The sequence below is a fragment of the Xenopus laevis genome, chromosome 5S (genome assembly GCF_017654675.1).
Source record: "Xenopus laevis strain J_2021 chromosome 5S, Xenopus_laevis_v10.1, whole genome shotgun sequence".
Classification (NCBI taxonomy): domain Eukaryota; kingdom Metazoa; phylum Chordata; class Amphibia; order Anura; family Pipidae; genus Xenopus; species Xenopus laevis.
In genome coordinates this window covers 60,910,136-60,935,369 of record NC_054380.1, presented here as the reverse complement: position 1 = coordinate 60,935,369, position 25,234 = coordinate 60,910,136, and the positions used below count along the sequence as shown (strand labels likewise).

The following is a 25,234-nucleotide window of genomic DNA, read 5'->3' as shown; positions in this document are numbered from 1 at the left end:
ACAACCTTTAAATGTTAAATATTATGGAGAATACAGCAAAAAGACTAAGGCAGGGAATTTGTTGCATTTTTAGTTACATAGTTAAAAGTATTCTAAAGACTAAGGCAGGGATTTTGTTGCATTTTTAGTTACATAGTTAAAGGTATTCTGTCGTGATTTTTATTTTGTATTTTTTTTTATTTCTAAATTACACTGTTTACATTGCAAATAATTCACTCTACCATACAAGATGTTATTCCTGATCAGCAAGTGTGTTTTTAAGCTGTAATATTGATGTGTATGAAGCCATCTCATGTCATTGAGCACAATCCCAAGCTTTGAGAAAGAGCCAGTGCTTCACAATGGAACTGCTTTCAGATAAACTTTTGTTACTCTTACTCAGTGTAACTGGAGGAGTCGCAGTAGGACTTTTTACTATTGAGTGCTATCCTAATATCTAGTAGGGAACTGTTAGTTTGTGTCAGGGAACTGTTATTTTGTTATTGTTCTGTTGATAGGCTGCTAGGGGGGAAAGGGAGGAGGTGATATCACTTGTCAATTGTGCAACCAATGCACTGTTAGTGAGTAAGGACTTAGATAAGAATTGGAGATGTATTTATTCTCTAACTGAATTACATTTAAACCTGATTTAAACATGTATGGAAGTGGATCACCAATTCATTGACAAGTTCTGGAATTAACAATGAGACAATATGGTAAAATGTTAAAGGTTACATAAGATTTCAGATTTCAAAATTGAATATAAAAAAATCTGTTTGCTCTTTTGAGAAATGGATTTCAGTGCAGAATTCTGCTGAAGCAGCACTATTAACTGATTCATTTTGAAAAAATTTTTTTTTTCCCATGACAGTATCCCTTTAATACTTTTAGATTTATTACGTTCCAAAGCTGCATGAGAATCTGAAAATACTCCACCTAAAACCCGTCAAACTGATGTAAAAGTCAATTGCTGATGCCCCCTTTTACGATTGCGAGATGTTTTTTGCTGTCATGGGGCAGATTCACTAAAGGGTGAACTGGTTGAAGTGGTCCCAGAAATCCCATCTACAGGGACATTGCCAATTCACTAACAGGCGTAGAGGACAATTTGCTAGCAAACAAGATCATTGCTAGTCTACATTCGCACCCTATCGCCAGGCGATTTTTCTCTCTAGAGAGTGGTTGTTACGCTGCAAATTCACTAGGAATGCAAATTTTACTCAATGTTACCTCTTTCGCCAGAGTTTACTTTGCCACCTCAGACCAGACGAACTGATAAAACAAAGCTACATCTTCCTCAATCTTATTACAATGACATCATATCCTGTATGCCAAAAATTCATTTAAGTTGTAAAAAACACTGTTGACTTTTACTTTTTTAAAGTGGGATTGCCTAAACTATTACTTTTATGGTTACAATAATTTTTATTGGAAAAAGAAATCTTTTTCATTTGTATACATAACAGTCAAATATATATATGACATATCAAATTGTATTAATCTTAAAACATTCGAGTAGACATAAATCACAACATTTAGCTGACCATACATTATATGTAATTTAACTTGGTTAGAATCTTTATTATTATTTTTTTGATCTATATTGTCAAATATAACACATCTTTAATTCGATTTTTCAATGTTTATTACTTCCAAACACAGATCATAGGATTATTTAAAATTGTATGGTACTATAGTTCAAACTTCAACACACTTTGATGAAAATTTTCACTTTCTACCTGTGTAAATGATATGTTAATATATATCTTTTTCTCCACTCAACAGGTGAACTGATTTCTGATTATCTTTTAGGACTATTGATATGTCTTTTCAACAATTCTTTCCAATAGTCCTATTTAAACTATTCAACTAAACAACACTAACTACCTAACTACCAAACTACACTACTAGTTGTTTACCCAGGACTCATTTATTTCTCTGTTGCTACTGACAAGTGTACTTAGATCATATCTCCACACAGGCATTTCCATTTGACAGCAATTGGCTTCATTATGAAAGATGGGAGAGGGAAATAGATTTCTTTTTACCATCTATATATCAAAAAGCCTAGATTCAGGATACATCTGCGTCCACAAATTTGCTTTTTTCCCAAAAGCCAAAGCATTACCACTTCTTATAGACCATGATTTTTCTGCTATTAGGTTTGTTTCCACCTTTTTCAAAATTTCTTGCATTATAGGTACTATAGATGTTTTCCAGTTCTCAGCTATGAGCATTCTTGTTACAATAAACATATGGTTACATATTAACCTTTCTTTGACAGGTAAGTCTATGGTCCCCAAATGCAGCAAAGCCATACCAGGTGAAATCTCTGTCAATGAAACTGGTAATTTTTTGAGGATTTGAGGAACCGTTCCACTCCTTTCCATACCTCAACAATCTTTGGACATTCCCAAAAAATATGAAACAAAGAGCCCACTTGCCCACAGTTTCTCCAACAAAGAGGTGACGCCCTGCTATCGAACCTAATTATTTTCTCAGGTGTCATATACCACTGCCATGTCATCTTCAAAAAATTTTCATAGTGAGAAATACAGTTTGTTGTCTTTTTGACTGATTTATATGCCATCTGCCAATCATCCTGATCTATTTCTATTTGCAAGATCTCCTGCCATTTCCGCATCTGCCATTTAGGTGTATCAGCTTTAAGAGTCAATAAAGTTCTGTAAAATATTGAGATCCCTTTAGATCTACTATTTTGTGGATCCAATAGTTTTTTAACTCTTGGGGAAAGGGTTATTGCGGTAGAATTATGTTTTAATAGGAATTTCTTAATTTTTAAATACTGTATGTCTTTTTATCTTTATCTGATTCGGTTATTTTATATGTCTGAACCAGATCTTCAAATGATCTTATTTCTGATCCCTCCAACAGATCTTCCAAATATTCAATTCCCTGACTGATCCAATTGTCCAGATATAGATTTTTTAATACCATAGTCAAATTAATCACTGGTATTGGGAGTGATTTTGCCAAAGGATCTTGTTTAGTGAGATTGTTCATTTCCTTCCAGATTTTTATCATATTCGCTGTAATGGGATTTGTTATTCTTAAAGGAACTTTCCAGTTCAGTCTGGATTCCAATATTGATTTAAAATTTTTAACAGGAAGTTGTTCTTCTTCTATGGTTAACCAATGTTTTGTTTCATCCTTTATCCAAACTGCTCTAGACTGCTCCATAATGGAGGCTTTATAATATTTCTCCAAATCTGGAACACCCATACCCAAGTCGGTAGTGTGGTTGGTTAATATTTTATTAGAAAATCTGGAGGATCTATTTATTAGTATAAATTTATTTATCATTTTTTGGGTGTTATTAAAAAATTTTTGGGGGATTTTAATTGGGAGGTTTCTGAATAAATATAAAAATTTAGGTAAGATCGTCATCTTAAATGAGGCTGATCTTCCCAACCACGATAATTCTAATTTAGACAAAGACTCTAATTGGTTTTTTAACTTACTTATCCATGGCTCATAGTTTTCTTTATAAATTTGTGAAATACAAGGGGTAATATATACTCCAAGATATTTAATGGACTTCTCATTCCAGGAATATGTGCAGGATTTCTTGATTTCTTGAATTACTTCTTGTTGCATATTACATGGCATTATAACTGTTTTCTCTTCATTTAATTTATAATAAGACATTTTTGCAAATTCTTCCAATTCTTTTTTAAGACTAGGCAGTGATATAGTAGGTTTTCGGAGATATAGCAAAATGTCATCTGCAAAGAGACCAAGCTTTGTTTCTGCTTTTTCCAATTTAACCCCATGTATATTCTTATTATCTCTTATACACTGAGCTAGTGGTTCCAAAGTCAAGACAAAAATCAGAGGAGACAATGGGCATCCCTGACGAGTACCATTACTGACATTAAATGGGGAGGACATAGTTCCAGATGACATTACTCTCGCAGATGGTTGAGAATATAGGGCCATTATGGCTTTATGAACAAATCCAACACAACCAAACTTCAACAGAACCTTTGACATATATTTCCAATTTACTCTGTCGAACGCCTTCTCAGCATCCAAGGAGACGAAGAGGGTAGGCGTCCGACAGAGCTTTATCCTGTGCAGGAGAGCCAAAACTTTTCTAGTACCATCACTAGTCCCTCTTCCCTGCACAAACCCTACCTGATCTAGTTTAACCAGTTGTGGGATCAACGGGGCTAGTCTGTTAGCTAATACTCTTGCGTATATTTTTAAATCTGTATTTAATAATGAGATCGGTCTGTAATTACCTGGATCTGTGGGATCCTTACCTTCTTTTGGTATAGTGGAGATGGTTGCTGATAATGATTCCTTAGGAAAGACACCAAGAGTGTCAATTTCATTAAACATATTTACTAAAGGTTTTACTAAAATGTCCACATATTTTTTACAATAATCATTCACAAATCCATCCACTCCTGGTGCCTTATCCCTTTTTAGGCCTCTAATAGCCATCTCCACCTCCTGTTGGAAAAAGGGTACATTAATTTGCTTAGTTTCAAATTCTGAAAGTTTGGGAAGATCAATTTTCTCAAGGTATCTGTCTATCTCTTCTTGGGAAGGGGTATATGTCTTTGGGTCTCTTTCAAGATTATATAATTTTTCATAATATGTTGCCAATGCTTCAACTATATCATTAGGATGATAAACCATTTTGCCTGTATTGGGATGTTTAATCTTAATAATTCTTTGTCTTACTCTATGACCCTTAATCTTCAAGGCCATAGCCTTGCCTGCCCTATTTCTATCCGAATACCATCTTTCTTTAAGAATGTATTGCCACTTATCATATTGGCTATATAAATTTTCTTTCCAAATCTCTTTTTATTATATTTTCAAAAGGGGAGAGGGTACAGAATGAAAAAAGGGGGAGGAGAGGGAGGGGAAAAAAAAAAAAATTGCACATCAATAGACTGTTGAGTACAGTGTAACAAGTCATATGTAACAAGTCATATCTCAAATACATATGAAACAAACAGAACCTAGATGGAGCGAGTTGGAAGGGTAGAATCGGTAAACAATGAATTTCGTAGAGTAAACACATGTATGGAACATAATCAAGGCAGATTATAAAATTCAATCCAAGGACGCCATGTCTTACTATAACTATCCATTGTATTATGTAATAAAGCAGTAACTTCTTCAAGTTTTCTGGTCTCTTCAACCAAGTTAGACCATTCACTAAGTGTAGGGGGATCCTGTGTTTTCCATTTCCTAGGAATCAGGGCAATAGCAGCCCTTAGTAAATGTTGTGATAGTTTGTCAGAGATAAAGTTGTTAGACCGGTTATCGAAATGAAATAGCATTAATGAAAAGTTGGTGTGATCGTATTTATATCCAGTGATCCTAAAAATGGAGCAGCATAGCTGCTCCCAATAGTTCGAAACTTTATCACAGGAAAACCAGACATGAGTGAAAGTGCCCAGGCCATTATCACATCTCCAACATTTGTTTGAAGAAGAAGGAAATATAGCGTGCAGTCTAGTGGGGACATAATACCATCTTGTGATGACTTTATATCTCATCTCTCTAATTCTAGAAGCCTTGGATGTTTTATGGACATTCGCCATAATTTTGTTTCTAAGAGGAACTGACAAAGTGGCTATATAAATTTTCAGCTAATTTCTGTCGAGTCTTTTCTAGTTGAGGAATAAGGTGGGTCTGTTTTTTTGCAAAAATATATTGTTCCAAGCTTTTGATGTCTTTTAATAGTTGATCTGTTTTCTCTTTCATTTTCTTCTTCAAAATTGAACTATGCTTTATAAATACTCCTCGCATATAGGCCTTATGTGCATTCCACAGAGTTATTTTTGATATTTCTGCAGTATCATTTAATTTAAAGTACTCTTCCAAATCCTTTTTTATAATTGGGGAAGTATGTTCTGATTGCAGTATTAATTTATTCATTCTCCAATTAGTTCTATTAGAAGGAGGGCCTTTCAACAATATTTTAGCTGTCATTGGAGCATGGTCTGACCACACTCTTGTTCCTATATCTATATCTAAAATCAATGGGAGTGAGAATTTATCCACTAATATATGGTCTATCCTAGTAAAGGAATGGTGTATTGGGGAAAAATATGTAAATTGCTTATTACTTGGGTGAAGACATCTCCATGCATCATAAAGTTCAAAGTTTGCTAAGGTGGTCTGTATGATTGCCGGGACCTTTCTTTTTGTGGAGGTGCAGTCCACTAGAGGGTCTACTACTGCATTTAGATCTCCAATTACAAACAATGCACCCTTTGCCATCTTTGAGATTTTCCTCAATTTTTTATTAAGGAAACTAGCCTGATGTTCATTTGGAGAATATATGTTTGCAAACGTGTATTCCTGGGAATTAATTTTACCAACCACAATTGTCAACCTGCCATCCTTACTACAAAAAGAATCTATCATTTCAAAACCCAGAGAATCCTTTATAGCTATGCATACCCCCCTTTTCTTTTTTTCTGTTAGTGTGGAATGTACAATAGTTGAGAATTGCAACAGTTTGAGTTTAGCAGCTCCCTTTTCATTTAATTTAGTTTCTTGGAGACAAACTATATCCGCCTTTTCATTTACAATCAATTTGTTAAGTAAATACCGTTTTCTATTAGAATTTACCCCTCTCACATTTAATGAAAGTAGATTAAATGTTTGTGCCATATGTTACTCTAAAATGATAATGTATCCATGTTACAAACTTTAAGATGTTTTTACCATAGTGGAGACCAAATCGTACATCTTTTCCGGATCTCAGGTACCAAAGTCCAGTTATTCTGCATTTGTCCTGGAATATACATACTAAAGAAGGAAAGATAAACAACAACACACTTAAATATAAATGCTCAATAAAAAAAGAGCAAAACCAGTGGAAAGTCAATAACAATTGAAGAGTCAGTGATTTCTTAGACATCGGGATCTGATATCCTCACTGATTAAAAGAAGAAAAGAAAACCAAGTCACTAGTGTTCGGGTGGTTTGTATAGCCAGGTCCACCAAGTGGACTAAGAAGACACTTCTCCTCAGGGAGTTCCTGTAAGGGGAGAAGGATTTTACTGGGGGGAAAGTTTATGGCATAAGCACCTTATGCAGTTTAACTTCCAGAAGACGCCTCTGCAGATTTTTCTGCTTCAGATTGTCCATGGGAATACTCCATAGGCTCTTGTCGCTGTTTGAGCAGGGTTCCAGGTTTGCCCTCTTTAGGGATGAAAATAGGGATATTCCACTTGGTCAGCAGTCCCATGCCTTCCTTCACACTTTTTATGACATGTTGCACTCCTTGGTCATTAATGATTATTTTTGGAGGAAATCCCCATGTATATGGGATTTTTTTGTATCTCAATGTTGCTGCAATTTGCGAGAACTCCTTTCTAGCTTTAAGAGTTGCTTGAGATAAATCTTGAAACAAAGACAGTTCTTTAAAATGATCTGGAAGCTTTCTTCCTCCTCTGGTAAACGCGAGAAGCTGTTCCTTAACATGAAAGAAGTGAATCCTTACAATCACATCTCTAGGCAAGTGCTGAGCTATGAAGCTGGGCTTTGGAAGTCTGTGAGCTCTATCCACCACTAGCTCACTATCAGAGACTGAAGGTAATGTTGTTTTTAACAGATCCCTCACATACCCTTTCAGATCATCTGTGGCCACTGTCTCTGGCACCCCCCGGATTTTTATGTTATTCCTTCTGTTCCGGTCCTCTGAGTCTGCCATCTTTGCTTTAAGCCACTTGACTTCATCCCGCAGTTCTTCATGAGCTTCTACTAGCTCATCATGTGCCATGGATATGTCTACTGTTCTGTTTTCTAATGTAGTGACTCTCTGAGTGGTTTCTTTTACAAACTGCGACATGTGGCTAGATAGCTGTTTCATGTCTGCTCTCATGTCTGCCATATTGTTTTGCATAACCCCTCTGAAAGACAACATAAACTCCTTGAAGAACTGCTGTGTCATGGGCTGTTCTGTGGCCGGAAAGTTCATTAAGGGGTCTGGGGTGGTGTATACCGGGGTAGCCTGCAGTGAGGGAGGGTGTGGGGTCTGTCCTACCTGGGTTTCCAGGGTCTCCTGTTGGTCTGGATGAGGCTTATTCTTCATAGGTTTTAGGGGGCTGCGGGACCTGGGATTGTCTGCTGAGTCCTCCTCACTGTCCTCCTGCAGGTCCGCTGCCTCACCCCTTCGATATGGAGTCTGTAGAGGAGCATATCTGTTCCTTTGGGACAAAGGAGTATGATATGGCGATTCCTGCAGCCTTTCCTGTTGCTGGAAGCGGTCGCCATCTTGCCTGTCCTCTGTGTAAAAGTCTGTCAGCTTCCTTGGCTTAGGAGCGGCTCCTTTCTTCCCATAACTCACTCTTTTGTAATCCATGTCGCTCAATAGATATTCCCACACTCTTTTGTCACAAACAGGGCCTTCTTAGGGTGCTTTAAGTTGCTTTATAGGTGCTCTTAGGAGAGAGCTATAAGCTCAAGCAGCCATCTAGCTCTGCGTCCAAGCCACGCCCCAACTATTACTTTTAAAGATTTTTGTGTTAACATTTTTTTTTCCAGAAATTTGAGGGGCATAGCAAATTTTTTTAGGGTGAGCCCATGTGTAGAACTTTAGAGGATCTTTTCTGTCTTTATTATGGTTCCTTGGAAATTTGTAATTAAAAGTGGCCACTTCAAGCATTTGCACCAACATCACTAATAAAGACGTCCATTCGACTTTTATGTACCCGTCTTATTCAAATTGACCTAAGTGTAAGAGTACTAATGAAGAAATGAACTCTAGCGAAACTTTGCTATGAAAGTAATGCTAAAGAAAATTCACCAGCATTCGGCTGCTGAGATGCAACTTCGCATTTTAATGAATTAGTATAATGGTAACGAAATTTACGCCTGGCAAAGTGGCACGAAGTGTGGCTAACCGGTCGCTGGCGAAAATCCACGTTTTAGTGAATTTGCCACATGATGTTTAAGGGTTTTGGGCTGTTTGACGCTAGTTTTCATGCGAAAACTAGAAACAATTGAGTTTTTCGGGCGACAATATGAAAAAGTCACATGTTTTAAATTGTCTGTGATTTCTGTTAAGATTTTCCCCAAACTTACAATTTTTGTATTTTTTATAGAAGCCGGACAAGGCTCTAAAGAAATATTATCATGGTTTTTTACTGGCTAAAGAAAATTAACCTTTTAAATGCCACAGAACATAGAATCTACATTCTGTGGCAAAGTAACTTGAAATGCCACAGAACACAGATTCTGCAGCATTTCTCTATTTGGAAGCGAATGAGCTGCTTGTAAAGCTGCGCCTTCGCTTCCTGCTCATTCCCCCGCCCCTAGGCAACAAGCAGAAGGGGGAAATGAGTGGGCCCTTGGGTACGAATGCCCAGGGGCCCCACAGACAGCAGCAGGAACATGAGGTGCACATGCCTGTTGATGCAGCTGCTTCGGGTCCCCCCCACAGGATCTACTTACCGGATTATCGAGCAGATGGACTCTTGATCATCGTGGGACCCTCCTGCTTCTTCTTCTATGGACTTCAGCCAGGCTTCCCTCGGTTAGGGTAACACACACAAATACACAAGCACACACATTTTACACTATTACACACTCACATACATTTTTAGGGTGCTTTTTCTTGGTATGTAATGATACTCGGGTGATATGATGTTGGAAAGTTGAAGCTTTGAGGAAATTTTCAGGTATTTCACCAAAACCGACAAATTTGGGAAAGGCTTGCGACTTAATAGTTTGGAGCAAAAAGGCATGGGTACCCATTTTAGATTTGATAGAATGTGTACTTTACAAAAATATATGGTTTTCTGTGTTTTAACCCCACAAAAATGCAGTAAATGTGTTTATTTTTCAGTATCTGAAGTAAAGTCCTGGACAATTTGGTTGCACTAACTTCATATGTGGGTCTCTAAATGCCAGATACTTTGGTAAACCTATGCACAATGGGCATCAAACTATTTAGTGGACCCCTGGCAATCATATTCAGGGTGCTTTTTCTTGGTACCCATTACAGTGATTTTTCTGAATTTTGATACGTTTTTATAAAAAACGCTATATTCAAACAAGCTGTGATGTTTGGTAGTTAGGAGTAGAGAGATATAGTTACCCATTTTGGAATCAGCAGAATGTGTACTTTTCAAAAATATATGGTTTTCTGGGGGTAAACCTACTGTTTCAGTATTTTTTGGCCTTGGAATCTAAAGTATGCCCTTTTCCGCATATGTATTTGATTTTGGCACACGCGAGAGACACGAGGCTTTCCAAATCAGTTGGATTTTCATGTGTAAATGAAATATTTTCTGTTATAAATTCATATATTATGAAAAAATAGGAATTTAGAAAGCTCAGGTTCTCCCCCCAAAAAATAAAGGTTTGCAAAAGAGCACACAATGTTTCAAAAAACGCATTTGTGTAACTGAAATGTCAAATTCTGCTGGCACTTAAAGGGTTAAAGGGCTATACTTAAATTAAATAGTTGATCATTACCTACCAAAATATACATACAGATGCAGCCACTTTGGTTTGTCTGTTTGACACAGAATAACTAAACACAGATATCCCATTTATCTCATTTAACACAGAAAACTGCGTCACAACATCCCATCTAATTAAAGCATTCACCATTGTTCACAATGGTGCTTTGGTATGCTAATGGAAAGGTTAAATGCATTAAATGAGTTAAGATGACTTTAGATAACGCAGTTTCTTCAATTAACCCTGAGTCATGACGCATTTATCTCACAAATCCAAGTGGCTTCATCTGTATATTAGAAAATAATGTTTGCGCATAACACAGACAATTACCATTTGCAACTTGATTGATGGTGTTTGGCTGAGTGCCTGTCCCACTGGGTTAAAGCCCACTGTGAAAAGACAAGACAAGTCTGTATTTGTTTTCCTGTTTCTGTTCCACTCTGTAAATACTGGACTATTTTGACAACATAGCAGGTTGTACAGGCAGATTTAACACCCCCCCCCCACAGAGTAGCACTGGAGCAATTTCTCTCAACAGCAGGTTTATGGATTACAGGCAAACAGCTAGTTTTCACAGTGTAATTGTTAGCTGTATTTAGGGATTTAATGCTATTCTCTAGTGCATATTCCCATGCAGAATTATTTACAGAAATACTGTGGAACCATACAACAGAAAGCATCAAACAATTATCGAATTTGGGTATCCAAAGTTTTTTTCATCAAACTGTTTTTTTCATCGAATTTAGGTATCCTGTGGTCAAGTTAAAACGATTTGAAGGATTTCAGCGAACGATTTTATTTAGACTTCCAAAAACGTAGAAAAATGCTCTAGAAGGTCCCCATAGGCTAACATAGCACTTTGGCAGGTTTAATTTGTCGAAGTATTGAAGTCAAAGTTTTTTTAAAGAGACAGTACTTTGATTATCGAATGGTCAAATATTTGAACGATTTTACTTCTAATCAAAGTCGAAGTCGTAGTATCCTATTCGATGGTCGAAGTATCCAAAAAATTACTTTGAATTTCGAATTTTTTTACTTCGAAAATTCCCTCGAATTCACTTTGACTCTTGAAAAATCTGCCCCTTAATATTCTTTTTACCCAAGGATTAGTATTATTGCCATTTTAAAATCAGCATAGATTTTTCTTTCCTATAATTAGATGGCCAGTTAATAACACTTTTTAAGCAGAAACTGCACCACAATACCTCATGATTGACCTCGAGATATACTAAGTGGTCATGCTAATAGCCTAATCTTGATCTTAGTAAAGATCAAATACAAGGTAATGTTTTATTGTTACAGAGAGAAAGAAAAACATTTGTAAATATGATAACAGATTTCCGGATAATGGATCCCACTCCTTTATTTATGCTAAACACTTTTAAAATAAAAATCACAGGAAAACAAATCTGATCACAATAAAATTCCATACAATTTTTCTGCAAAATGTAATTTTTTCCCAAAAACTTTAATGTTAAAAATACACTTCCCACTGACTTCTACAGATGCATGACAGGTTTCAGTTGCCAAATCTGTAAATTTGAGATTTTTACATTTTTTACAATTGATAAATTTTAAGCAGTGTATACCAGGAAAACTCGTGGTGGGCTCAGGTGTCAGTGCCTTCTAATCATTTAGCCTATTATAAGGTCATTTTTGATTTCTTTATGGGGAAAAAATGCATAATAAAGGAAAAAATATAGTAAGTAGATATAAAAAACAAGAATAAAGAGGTGGAGTGAGAAGAGGAGGAATTATAGTTTTGATAGCGGGCCCATGGTCTAAGTTTTTCTGGTGGGCCAACAATCTAAGGTTTTCTTGTGGGCCCCTGGCATCCCAGTCCGACACTGATCTCAAATCCTGGAAAGTTGAAATTAGAAAATAATTGATGCAAAAAACTCAAACTGCAGGAAATTGGATTTGAATAAAATGTGCCCTTACTGCCTTGTGCTAATACATTTTGTAAAGTTTGTTACAAATGTAGTGTCACGGCCGGCACCCTATACCTAAACAAATGCCAAGGACCCTGGTCTCGGCTCGGCTTCACCAGTAGTGTGACCACCTTTGGGCTTCGGGAGGAGCCCTCAGCTTAATTGGGTGCCACCTGGACTTAACGAGGGGTACAAGGTGAGGAGTTCTGGCTGGCGTAGGGGCACGGCTGTTAGCAGTCTTTTGGGCCGAAGGTCACGGTACAAATGGAGCAGGCAAGAGAATCGTCAGACAGGCTGGGTCGAGGCAGGCAGATAACAGAATCGTCAGGCAGGCAAGGGGTCAAAACCAGATAATCAGACAGACTGGATAAGGCAGAAGGATGGTCAGACAGGCTGGGTCGAGGCAGGCGGATATCAGAATCGTCAAACAGGCAAGGGGTCAAACCGGTGATCAAGCAAGGGGTTAAGCAGGAAGAGTTGTCGTAGGCAGGCAAGGGTCAGGATACAGAATGCAGAGTATTCAGGAACAGGCTGGGTCAAACACGGATAATCAGTCAGGATAGCAAATTCAGAAACAGGTAGCAAAAGCTCAGGAAACCACAGGATATGATCCTATAACGGGCACTGGCTACAGGTCTGAATGGGCCTTAAATAGGGATCCAATTTCGCGCCGTTGCGCGCTGGCGCAATCACACCAGCGCACCTGCACCTTTAAGAGGCGCGCAGGCGCGCCCTAGTAATCCAAGATGGCGCCGGCAAGGGCAGGATAGGAGCGGCGCAGCGGGCGTCCACGCCAAGGACGCGGCGTGGACCCCGCTGCCCACTAGACCACCAGGGTAAGTTTCTTACATGTAGCTCATAGTTTACCAATACTATTTCTACATGTGGTGCTTTTCTGCATCAAGACCTTTCAACTCACCCGGATTTTAAAGTCACCATTATTTAAACCCCCATAAGAACTGGACCAATGGGCAAGATAAGGCCATAACTGGGTATAATCAGGATTTAATGGGCATGACCTGATATTACTGTCGTTGAGTTTTCTCGAGAGAGATGATGACTAATGAACAGCAGGAGCTACCTGGGTTTTAGAAATCCCCAGGCATTTTACACAGAATTTGGACCTGAAGACAGGCATATAAATCTTTTTTCCATAGTTATCAACACTTGACAGCCAAGAATTGTTTAAGAACTGACGCATTTATCAAAGCTGGAGAATGTGTAAATTTGGCAGCTTTGAGAAATTACATTCATTTCTGCCAAATGAAGAACATTCATAAAGGATTTCCTGCATCTGGAACCAAACTAGACCCTAATTTGCATATGAATCATTGGGGGTTGTCATCTGGTTGGTATTTTACTGAACTGGCCGTTAGAAATAAATGTTGATGCCAATGTTATAAGCAGGGAATAAGATAAAAATATAGAAAATAGGAAACCTTCTGGATAACATGTTCCTAGATAAGGAATCCCATACCTGTAATCCTAATTGTAATATTGTTCTGGAGTGAGAAAACTCTGGACCTCAGTGCTGCAAAACTTACCACTAACAGCATGCTGCCTCATAGCAACTGCATTTATAAATACATATATATATTGGAATGTTTCTGGTACAGGTATCTCGTTGTCAGGGTTTTCCAGGTTAGGAAGAAGTTAGCAAGGAAGGGAATAATGATAAAAATAAAAACAATAAAACCTATTCTACTTACATGCTAGATATATAACACAGTATGCAAATCATGCAACTCTTATGAGACTTTCAATCCATCTTTATCCTACAGGCATTTATAAATATATACAGCAAATATTTGTTTTCCCATTAAACTTAATGACAAAGTTAATACATTCCTACATTTGCATTGTGTTGATTTATTTGCCAGCTTTATTGAAAAAAAAACCAAACAAGCCACACATTTTTCGAGTATAGTATGACACACATGTACAGTCTTTCATACATATTCACTACTGCAAACACTGTGCCAGATTCAGTTCAATGACAAAAATGGATCATCACATGACAACTACATTTGATAACATATGGCACCTAAACTATACTGTGGGCACATGTGTAGGGCAGTAGAATACATTTATTAAGGTTCCCTGGCCTTGTGTAGTGTAATGTGTTTTCTGCTGCATGTACGGCCTTTGTACTTTAACTGCATGCTAAATGCAAATTTCTAATTGCTAGCGTAACTTCGAACCGCTGATTGTAACATCGCTAGCGCAACTTCACAAACGATCTGTAACTTGTGCGCAACTTTGGATCTTCGTGAATTTGTGCAGCCCTGGCGAATCTATGCCTGGCGAAAGTGTGGCGAAGTGCGGCAAAGTCAACTTCGGAGGTAAGTAAATTTGACCCTTAGTATAATGTAGATAGTGATATTCCAAGACAATTCTCAGTTGGTTTTCATTTTTTATTATTTGTAGTTTTTTGAGTCATTTAGCTTATAATTCAGCAGCTCTCAAGCATTCTTGTTGCTAGGGTCCAAATTGCCCTAGCATCCATGCATTGATTTGAATAAGAGACTAGAATATGAGTAGGAGAGACCCTGAATATAAATATTACTCATCAAAACAAACTAATAAAACAATACATTTGCTGCCATACAGAGCATTTTTAGATGGGGTCAGTGACCCCCATTTGTTAGCTGGAAAGAGTCAGAAAAAGGCAAATGATTCTAAAGCTATAAAAAAAAAATAACGAAGACAGTTGAAAAGTTGCTTATAACTGGTCACTCTATAACATACCAACATATAATTTAAAGTAGAACCACACCTTTAATGATTTTGTTTTAGAATTCAACTGCTTCTAGATATTTAGCACAGATCCGTTGTATAGCCACGATTGTAGTCACTAAAATCTTTAAACTCCAATGCACCTTGTGGCCAAGTACTATATAAAGTATTCCAATGAAACAAGCCTTTTCACACTAACACATTATTGAAATCTATCATTCCCATCACAATCCCAAAATGATTATAAGCAGCAGTACTTCCTTGATATAATGTTCCAGGAAATGAGCTGAAAATATATTTTGGGGGGGGGGTAAGTGGGTAAGTCAGTGTTTGCTGTTATACTAGCTTTTTGTGCTCTCTCACTTAGAATTAATCAGATTAGCGTTTGCCTATGTGGTGATTCTGGAAAGAAGAGAATATTAAGAGAAAAAAAATATATAATATTCCTGCTTGGAGATGCAACAATACAAAACGCATCAAAGACAATAAAAAAATGAATTGGCCTGTAAAGCCAGTAAAGCCAGTTCTAGTTAAACTGTAGAACTTGGGCAAAAACGCTTTAGATCACTGAACATTGAGGACATGTTTTTTTAAATTTTAATTACATCTGGAACATTAAGATCTCATCAATACATTACTGTTGCCATACCAGAAGGAATCAAGTAAACATAGCACTGAAGAGTGATATAATGCTTAATTACCATGTAAACTTGCTTCTGATTGGCTGCATAGAGATAACAGCAAGGATAGAATGCAACTATATTCTTTCTTATAAAGGGACAGATTTGAGAAATTTTGAACAGTTGAATCCTGCATAATTTACAGCAGTGCAGAAGTACAAAAGCAATACCAATATGAATGCAAATAATACTTCCACGTGTTCAACCTGTCATCTGCTGCAACAGCTCATTTTGAAATGTGACTGGTTAAAAGCACATGGAAAAAATGTTTAGCACTTGTGTGATCATCAGCTTGCCAGGTAGCAAAATAATAATAATAATAATAAAGTACAGAAGCATGTTTAAACACACACACTTTAATGAACTGCATCAATAAATACCCTCCATTGCCTCCATTTTAGATTGCCTGCACTTGCAGGTGTATCTTTTAAGGAACAGTTCAGTGTAAAAAGAAAAGCTGGGCAAATAGATAGTTTGTGCAAAATGAAAAAAAAAATTGAATATAGTTAGACAAAAATGTAATCTATAAAGGCTGGAATGAGCAGATGTCTAACAGAACAGAACTGAAAACAACTTTTTGCTTTTCAGCTCTCTTACTCTGAGTTAATCAGTGACTTTAAGGGGGATCACTAAGAACATAACTGTTCAGTGAGTTTGGGTTCAAGCAGTCTCAGCAGCCGAACTCTGGCGAATTTTTACTAGCGTTACTTCGGCTGGGCGGGCGTTTACTAGCGAACTTTCGCTAGTGTTAATTTCTGCCATGGAAACTTCACTAGCACTCTTGCGCTTAGATTAATTTGAATAGGGCGGTCGTATGGACGTCTTCAATAGTAATGTTTGTGCAAATGCTGGAAGTGTCCAATAAGCCATAATAAAGACAGAAGAGATCGTCTAGTGTCCGAGACATAAGCCCACCCTTAAAAAATAAATGTGGCATAGCCCTCAAATTAGTTTAAAAAAATTTATCACACATACATCTTTAATAGATCAGACTTATGATGGCAATCCCACTTTAAAAAAAGAAAAGTCACCAGCATTTTTATAGCTTTAATGCATTTCCGGCACACAGGATATGATGTCACTGACATAAGATTGAGGAAGGTGTAGATTCGTTTTATCAGTTCGCCTGGTCTGAGGTGGCAAAATAAACTCTATCACCTGGTGATAGAGTGTGAACAAACGTTTGCGACGGTCTTGTTCGCTAGCGAATTGTCCTCTATGCCTGTTAGTGAATTGGGGATGTCACTGTGGATGGGATCTCTGGTGAATTGAGGCTATCGTCGGCCACTTCGCCCTTTAGTGAATCTGCCCTCTGGTGTCAACTTTGTGACTTTTAACACAATACCATTATTTACCACATTAGCACTGAAAATCTGGTAATTTATACTCAACAGATACATGCAAAAACAAAAAAAGTGAATTCAAAGAACTATGGAAATCTATTTATAAAGAGTAAAAGTGTTAGTGGGCTATCAGTTCAATAATTAATTTGCAGCATAACCTTATTTTGGAAAAATACCTACAGCAAAATTTATTTAGATGAACTAATATTTACTAAGGGTGAGTTCAAAGTATACGGCAGGGTGCCTCTATGAATCCCAGTAAGTCCCAAATATTGACCATGTTTTATGAAATCAACACTTTTGTGTGTTTTACTAAAGAAAATCCTTTGCAAATAATATGGCAATACACCTGTAGCACATGAACCACTGAAACAGTGATGTCACATCCCCATGGCTCTCCTAAAGTGCTAGCCAGATGATTATTTTCATACTGAACAGATGGGAAGACGAATAAGTGACATGTTAATAATTACCTGTAACAGAAGTCTATAACACTACTGATTACACCTAATATCACATATGTCCTTTCTGAATGATCTGGTTAGAATTTGACAAATATTAATCAAAAAGGAATTTACTTTCACAAAGAAAACCCACACAAATGAACTGAGAGCAAGAGTAAAGTTATCTTAAAAATATTACTTGCACGCATAAATTACCAGGCTTATAAAAAATCAATGATTCAGATTTTATTAACAATAACACACAGAATCCTATAAGTCTTGCAGGTAACAATCAGTGAGGAGAGCCACAGGGGCTGTATCACTGTATATACAATTTCTAGCCCTCATAATAGTAAACAGAAACATTTGCTGCTGATATGACCAGACATGGGAAACTATTCTACATGGAAGATTTCTTGACCCAGTTCAAGGTACAGATTTTTCCCTTCTAAGTGAAGGTTAGAGAAAATGTGCTTAAAAGTATATATATATATATATATATATATATATATATATATATATATATATATATATATATATATATATATATATATATATATATATATATTAAAAATATTGTTGTTAAAATTTAATATACACAGTGGTGTAATTATATAGGAAGCAGATTGCACAATCACAGGGGGGGGATAGGGTTGGGCAGGGTCTGCTTCTTCTGGAGCAACATTGCTCTCTAACCCCTTGGATGTTGCTCCCAGAGGCCTCAAAGCAAGTGATTATTTGTGAATTTCAGGCAAGTTTTGGTTTCGTAAAAACCAGGTGTACTGTCTCCTATAAGCTGCCAGTCCAAACATGGGCTACCAAGTAGCAAATCAAAGGTCATATTTGGAACCCCGAAGAACTTTTTTCATGCTTGTGTTGGTCTCTGACATCTTTTACATTTAAATGTGGCTCATGGGTATAAAAGGTTGGGAATCCTAGAGTATAGTAATCCCCCATCATTAGCTGCTCCTATCTGAGAGTTGATAGGGAGCTCCGAACACAAGAAGGCATGAGAACAACAGTGGGTGGATGTCTCTATTTAGGGTTGGCGATGTTCACCAGGCCACTCTGAAGATATTTTGAGGGAAGGGGGTAGATTGGCAGTGCCATTGTCAGAAACGCAATGACGTCAGCGTGACGTCATTGACGCGATGACGTCACCAATGGCGCCAAATTCGGAATAAAACGGCGCCCTGGCCATCTAGACGCTGCCCAATTATAGGAAGTGTTATGTTGCGTTCGTGGGTGCTTTATTGTTGTTATATTCTGGACTTTGAACCCCTGCCTGGACTCTGATTCTGATCCTTTCTGCCTGCCTTTGAACCCCTGCCTGGACTTTGACCTTGAATCTGCCTAACCCTTGTTGGTACCTTGAACCTGAACTTTGACCCCTAAAGGCTTCCTCCTTGTTCCTGACTCTCCCGCTGGGAGCCGATAGGCCCCCTGACAGCCATTTAGCCAATTGCAGAATATACACTCCAGTTTCTTAGGAAAAGGACGGAAATCCCCACACACACAACTTACATTAAATAAAATACAGATGCGTTGCATTTAAACCCACTATCCAGAAAACTACGAAATATAGTTATGGAATTTTCCGCATAGACCAATTTAAGCAACCAACTCGTATGTCATGTATTTGAAGGCTAAGCAAGACTATTTTGAAGCAAGATACTCCTACTGGGTTTTAACATTTAATTGCTTTTAATAGCTATGGGTTTCCTGATCCCAATTACAGAAAGACACTGAATCCCAGTTAATAGATTCCATTCTGCAATTTCTTCCTAAAATACAAAGTTTCATTACATAATGGGTTACATGTTCACTAAGTGGGTTTGACCTGTCCCTGTTACTTCTTTACAGGGAAGAAGTATCTGTAGTATCTGAGCTTTTTATGAGCTTGCTAACAAGCCAAATAAACACACATACATACATCATGTATTCGGTATATAATAATGTACTGTGATCTAAATTACAGAAAGATCCGTTATCTGATAAACCCCATGTCTTGAGCATAATGAATAACTAATTGGTATAACTAGATGTTGCTGTGACCAAAAAACTTCACATTTTTGAGCCGTTTGTAGACTTATAAATATATGAACTGAAAATCAATCAGGGACCCATTGTGCCCCACTACACTTCTGGGACCCCCACAATGACAGGGCTGAGTCCTTTCCTAATTAAAATGTTTAAAAACATTAAAGGAAAATATTTTTGTGTCAAACAATAAGCAAAATACATTGTAATACAAGCCATCATTATTTGGCTCATGTTAAAAACAGGTTTATATCATGAAAACATATAGTAAAAAGGTTTTCAAGGCCAAGTTTTGCTGAGCTCATAGTTTACAAGACTGATCTTGTAGAAGGGTTAGCTTTCAAATCTTGCCTTCTTAAATAACAGACACCTGACACGATTCTCCTATTGATCTTGGGCTACTTCACATTGTCAACAATATTAACACCCCAGAGCTTTGCTACAACAAACGGTAACCTAGACTGCCTTTAAAAGAAAAAAAAAGCAGGAGTGGAAATAAAAAGATACCATATGATATACCTTTGTACCAGTAAATCCACTAGAAAACACATTCGATGTGGGTGCTTCTTTGTTTGGCACCCCCTATGGTTATGGTGTGTGTTTAGGGCAGAGACACACGGGCAGATTCCGGGATATTAGACGCCAAGCTACAAATCTCCTCTTCTTCGGGGCGACTAATCGCCCTGAACTGCCTTCCCTGCCTTACCGCTGGCTTGAATGTAAATTACATGTCATTATTGCAAGGGTGGTCAACTGAACAGAGCCCTAAATTGCAAATACATAGTAGGGAAATGTCCTAGTTTTTTTCATAAACTGTATTGAAAGATAGCATCGGTACTACTCATAACTACAATTCTGCTGTAAAGTTTAAGAGAATAGTTCATGTTTGCTGTCTATACAAAGATTGGTTAAAGGACAAGAAAATCAATGGTTTTCTATAAAAAAAATAAAAAAGCAGCCTGTGGTATTTGTGTGCAGATGGCTCCACTACTATTTTTCTCAATCTCTCAGAAATTCTTTACATAGGCTTTGGTTAGGAACAAGTGCAGAACAGCAGTGCAATGGTGCCCACTCCAGACCCCAGCAATGAATACAAGGAAGCAAAAGAAAATGGCAGCGCACCCCTTCCCAACCAAGTATCCTGTGCTGAGATAACTTAAAAGGACATTAAATCCATAATGATTGTCATGACTTTAGTATCCATGTCCTATAATTCATCTTGGCAAAAAATGACCTTATAGCACAGCCATCTTTAGGTATTTTTCACCTTGGTAGTCTGTTAGTCCTGGTAGAACTGACAGTTCTGAGAGAAGTGAAAGGAGCCTCATAAATCACTTGTGTTCCTATATAGTTGTTTGGCCCATTGGTTGAAAAAATAGCCAGGTGCTATTTGTCTATTTGTGCTCACACAACATCCAGTTGTTTTATCCCACAAGCCAATTTATCAAATAAAGACAAAATCAGCTAGGACACAGTAACTTGTATATACAAATCCATACTTATCTCACATATGACTTCTGAATTTATCATGTAACTTGAGCAAAGTACTGGGTTATTTGAAGCTTTTAAAAAACCTGTATGAAGGTCTGACCTTCCAGAGAATGTTTACTACCAAGTATACATTTTCTATGGCTTGCTGACCCTTACAATTCTGTCAAAAAGGTTTGTAGAGCATGGTGAAACAATTCCTATATTTTGGTAACAAACATTAATGTAATTGGGTAGTAGTACAGGGACTATCCCCTATTTATCAATACATTTTCACGAAAATTTCTTGTGCGGGAAAAGACTCAATAAAATTACAAAAACATCCAAATCATGTGAATTTTTTGGATCATGTGAATTTTTTTCCACATTTCAGGGCCCATTCACTAAGTTCGAGTGAAGGAATAGAGGAAAAATAGTTTGAATTTCGAATGGTTTTTTTGGCTATTTCGACCATCAAATTGGCTACTTCGACCTTCGACTATGACCTTCGACTTCGAATCGAACGATTCAAACTAAAAATCGTTTGACGGTCCCCATAGGCTTGCTAACAATTTTCTGATCGAAGGATAATCCTTCGATCGATGGATTAAAATCCTTCCTTTTTTATTCAGACTTTTAACACTATTGTTGTTTAATAAAATTTCTTGTGCGGGAAAAGACTCAATAAAGTCACAAAACATCCAAATCATGTGAATTTTTTGGATCATGTAATTTTTTTTCCACATTTCATGTCTCGAAAACTGCAGCTTTTTCAGGTTATTGCCTGATAACTACGAAACCTTTCTATTGTACAAAACCCAGCGCAGATCAGGATATCTTCAAAATGTCATGACATATGCCATTGACTTTCACATGATCTTGGCAGGTTTGAGTTGGAGAACTATTTTATTTGGACTTTTAACACTGTCGATGTTTAATAAAAAATAATAAAATTAAAAAATAAAACTAGTGGTTTTTTTTTTTGGTGCTTCTGCCTTTAAAAGTCCAACCACAAATACATTGGACTTTAGTAAATAACCCCGTGCAGTGCTGTGGAATATGTTGGTTCTTTACAATATGTTTATCATAATAATAATGCTAATAATAATAATAATTATAATCCCAGCACTTTTTGCAAGATTTGTATTTGGTTGAAACTTTTGTCAAGAGACTTTTAAGCACTTTAAATACATGAAAAAAATAGTGCTGGATGCCTAGCTACAGTACAGTGGTATTTTCTTAAAATTATTTAGATCATAAAAAAACTTGTCAAGACATACTGTTTAGTAATACTGAGAGCAACTGAATGCTTTGAAAAAACTGTCCCTACATAAAATGCAGAGATAATACTTATCTTATTGAATGGATCGTCAGTAAGATAATAGAGTACGGCAGTCTCCAGTCACACTAATGCATATCTAATTAACAAAAGTCAAAGCAAACCTTACTGATTATTAAGATGCGTGTTCACTTTGAACAGTAGCCAGAGCTAGGGCTGCCACCTGTCCAGTTTCGATTGGAGTTTTAAAAAAATGTAATTACACTAGATCTTTATATTATTCTAGTATAATGTGCAAAAGCAAGTAAAGAATTATTTTAAGAATTCATGTTTATTCAATAGAAAATACACTCACCATAAGAACTGGCACTTATCTGAGTTAACAGCTGAGAACTTTGTAGTCCTGGAACCATTATATTTGAGTGTGGTGTAAAAAAGTCAAGAAAAGGGTTAAAAAATGCAGATATATAGTATACATTTTCTTTCACAGTATTTATTTGGAAAAAAAGAATGTTGCTTGATAAACAGTAGCTTTTCAATACTATATGCAAGATCAATGCATTTTTTAAAAAAAAAGATAAAGAGTGAATTGCAAAAGCACCTTTCTATATAAGCAAGCTGAAAAGATTGAGATTTATTGTCTTCTAAATAACCCTTTATTACTCCAAGAGTCTCCTTTGTTACAGTGGGTGACAGCAATTATGTCCAATTATGACATGTAACCACTACTATAGGTAGTAGAGTGTATTTCTATAATTACCCCATATCCCTATGAATCAATTACAATATCTATTTAAAATCCCTCTAAGCAACTAGTTTTTTTTACCTTTTAGGGCCCAGATTTGGGTCAGATGAACACTCAGTGCTGTCTTTTCAAAGCTCTGAACAATGACAATACTTGGTTCATAGATTATGCAATATTTAGCTTAAATTTGAATACATAAACAAGGGTTTGGATTCAGTATTTGGCCAAATCAGTATTGATCCAAATCCAACAATTATGGATTTTGTGCATTTATATTAAATGGTATTTATGTATACAGCATAATATACAGCATGTATATAGGGGCAGATTTATCAAGGGTTGAATTGAAAATTTTAATTAGAATTTTGAGTTTATTTTAGTGTAATTTGACTAGGGAATAGTCCAAATTCGAATTTAAAAAAAATTAGAAATTTCGAATTATGAAATGTATCATGTGCTGTCCCTTTGCAGCTTCATCCTATTCACCCATTTTTTAAAAAATTTAATTTTTTAAATAAATTTTGATTGGTCATTTTTTTCAAATTTATAGTGTACGGGAGTTGATGGGAGTTTTTAGAAACTTTTTTATTTGGACTTAACACCATTGGGGTTTAATAAATCACTTAAAATATGATTTTTTTTTCTCAGAAAAAAATGTGTTTTCCCCTTTAAAAGTCCGACCAGCAAATATCGGACTTTAGTAAATAATTCCCTAAGTGAACACTTCCTTGACCACTAACTGCCCTGTTCAAAAAACAAGAACTATATTCTCTTGAGTGATAAATAATGTTTCACCATATGTATATGGCGGTTTGAGAGATGCCAGGAGAATGTTACCTGCCTCAATGTGTGATTTCACATTTTTTTTAACTTTATTTCAACAGTTTGGGGGAAGGTCCTTTCATATTTCAACATGACAATGTCCCAGGCCTAATGCATAAAGTTATGTGCAAATAGAAAGGCAAAGAACTGGCTAGTGAGAAAGAATACAATGGTGTGTATACAGATACCCACAGTAGCCCCCTGACTTGGATGAATTCTGTTATCAAGCTAGCTTAGTCATTATCACCTTGACCTTGTGGAAGAACCATCTCATTGGTTACATGTGCAATTTTTTGTTTTTCTGTGCTGTGAAGTGATAGCTCTATGCTCTATCAATGGCAAAGCCCTTTTATGCCTTTTAAGTTCTTATGCCAAGTTTATGAAAACTCAGTGATTTCTTTATTCAGGATTCTGACTCTTTGGGGCAAATTTACTTACCTTCGAAATTGTGCCAGCGTTGGCTTCGCCGCACTTCGCCAGGTGAATTTTCACCAGGGTGCCGCTAATTCACTAAAATCCGAAGTTGCGCTCAGGGAGGCGAAAGGTAGCGAAAGGTAGCGAAAGGTAGCGAAGTTGCGCTAGCGTTAATTTGTCCAGCAAAGCAAAGTTACGCTAGGGATGCTTAATTTGCATACGGCACCAAGTTAAAATACAATGGACATATATGTAGCAGCAAATACATTACACTACACAAGCCTGGGAAAGCTTAATAAAAAAAAATAGAGTTCTTATTTTGCCCTATACATGTGCCCACTGTATAGCTTAGGTGCCATATGTTAGGAAATGTAGGGGGTTCGGAGTGTACCTCAAAAAAAATTTACGATCTTTTTCAGCCTATCACCCTAAAAAAAGTAAAAGACGCCAGCGTTTTTTGGGACTTGGAAAAAATGTAAACTTTTTTTGGACCAAGCCCTTTCTACTCTATTGCACTTCGCCTGGTTTGAAGTGGCAAAGGCAAGTCTGGCGCAAAGGTAACGTTCAGTAAAATGCGCAAGTTAGTGAAATAGCGTAGTTAGGTCCCTTTGCCATAGCGAAACTTCGCCTGGCGTAAGGGTGCTAGCGAATTTACGCCAGCGCCCGTTAGTAAAGTAACAAAATGACGTCATGCTGGCGAATTTTTAGCTAACATTAGCCACTCCCCCTTAGTAAATTTGCCCCATAGTGAGTTCCGAATCCATGGAGCTTGTGTCAAATAAACTTTATCATTTCACCTTAAGTGGTCTCAGTATGTGAACTTCCACGACACTAGCAAAGAGTCCAGAGCTCCACCAAACTAAACACCTGCAGATTACACTGTATAGCGCT

At 37.0% G+C, this 25,234-nt stretch overlaps 1 pseudogene; it reads right to left on the bottom strand.

The window, feature by feature from the left end:
* LOC108717418 overlaps window positions 1-25,234 on the bottom strand; it is a 111,943-nt pseudogene that overhangs the window by 8,764 nt on the left and 77,945 nt on the right.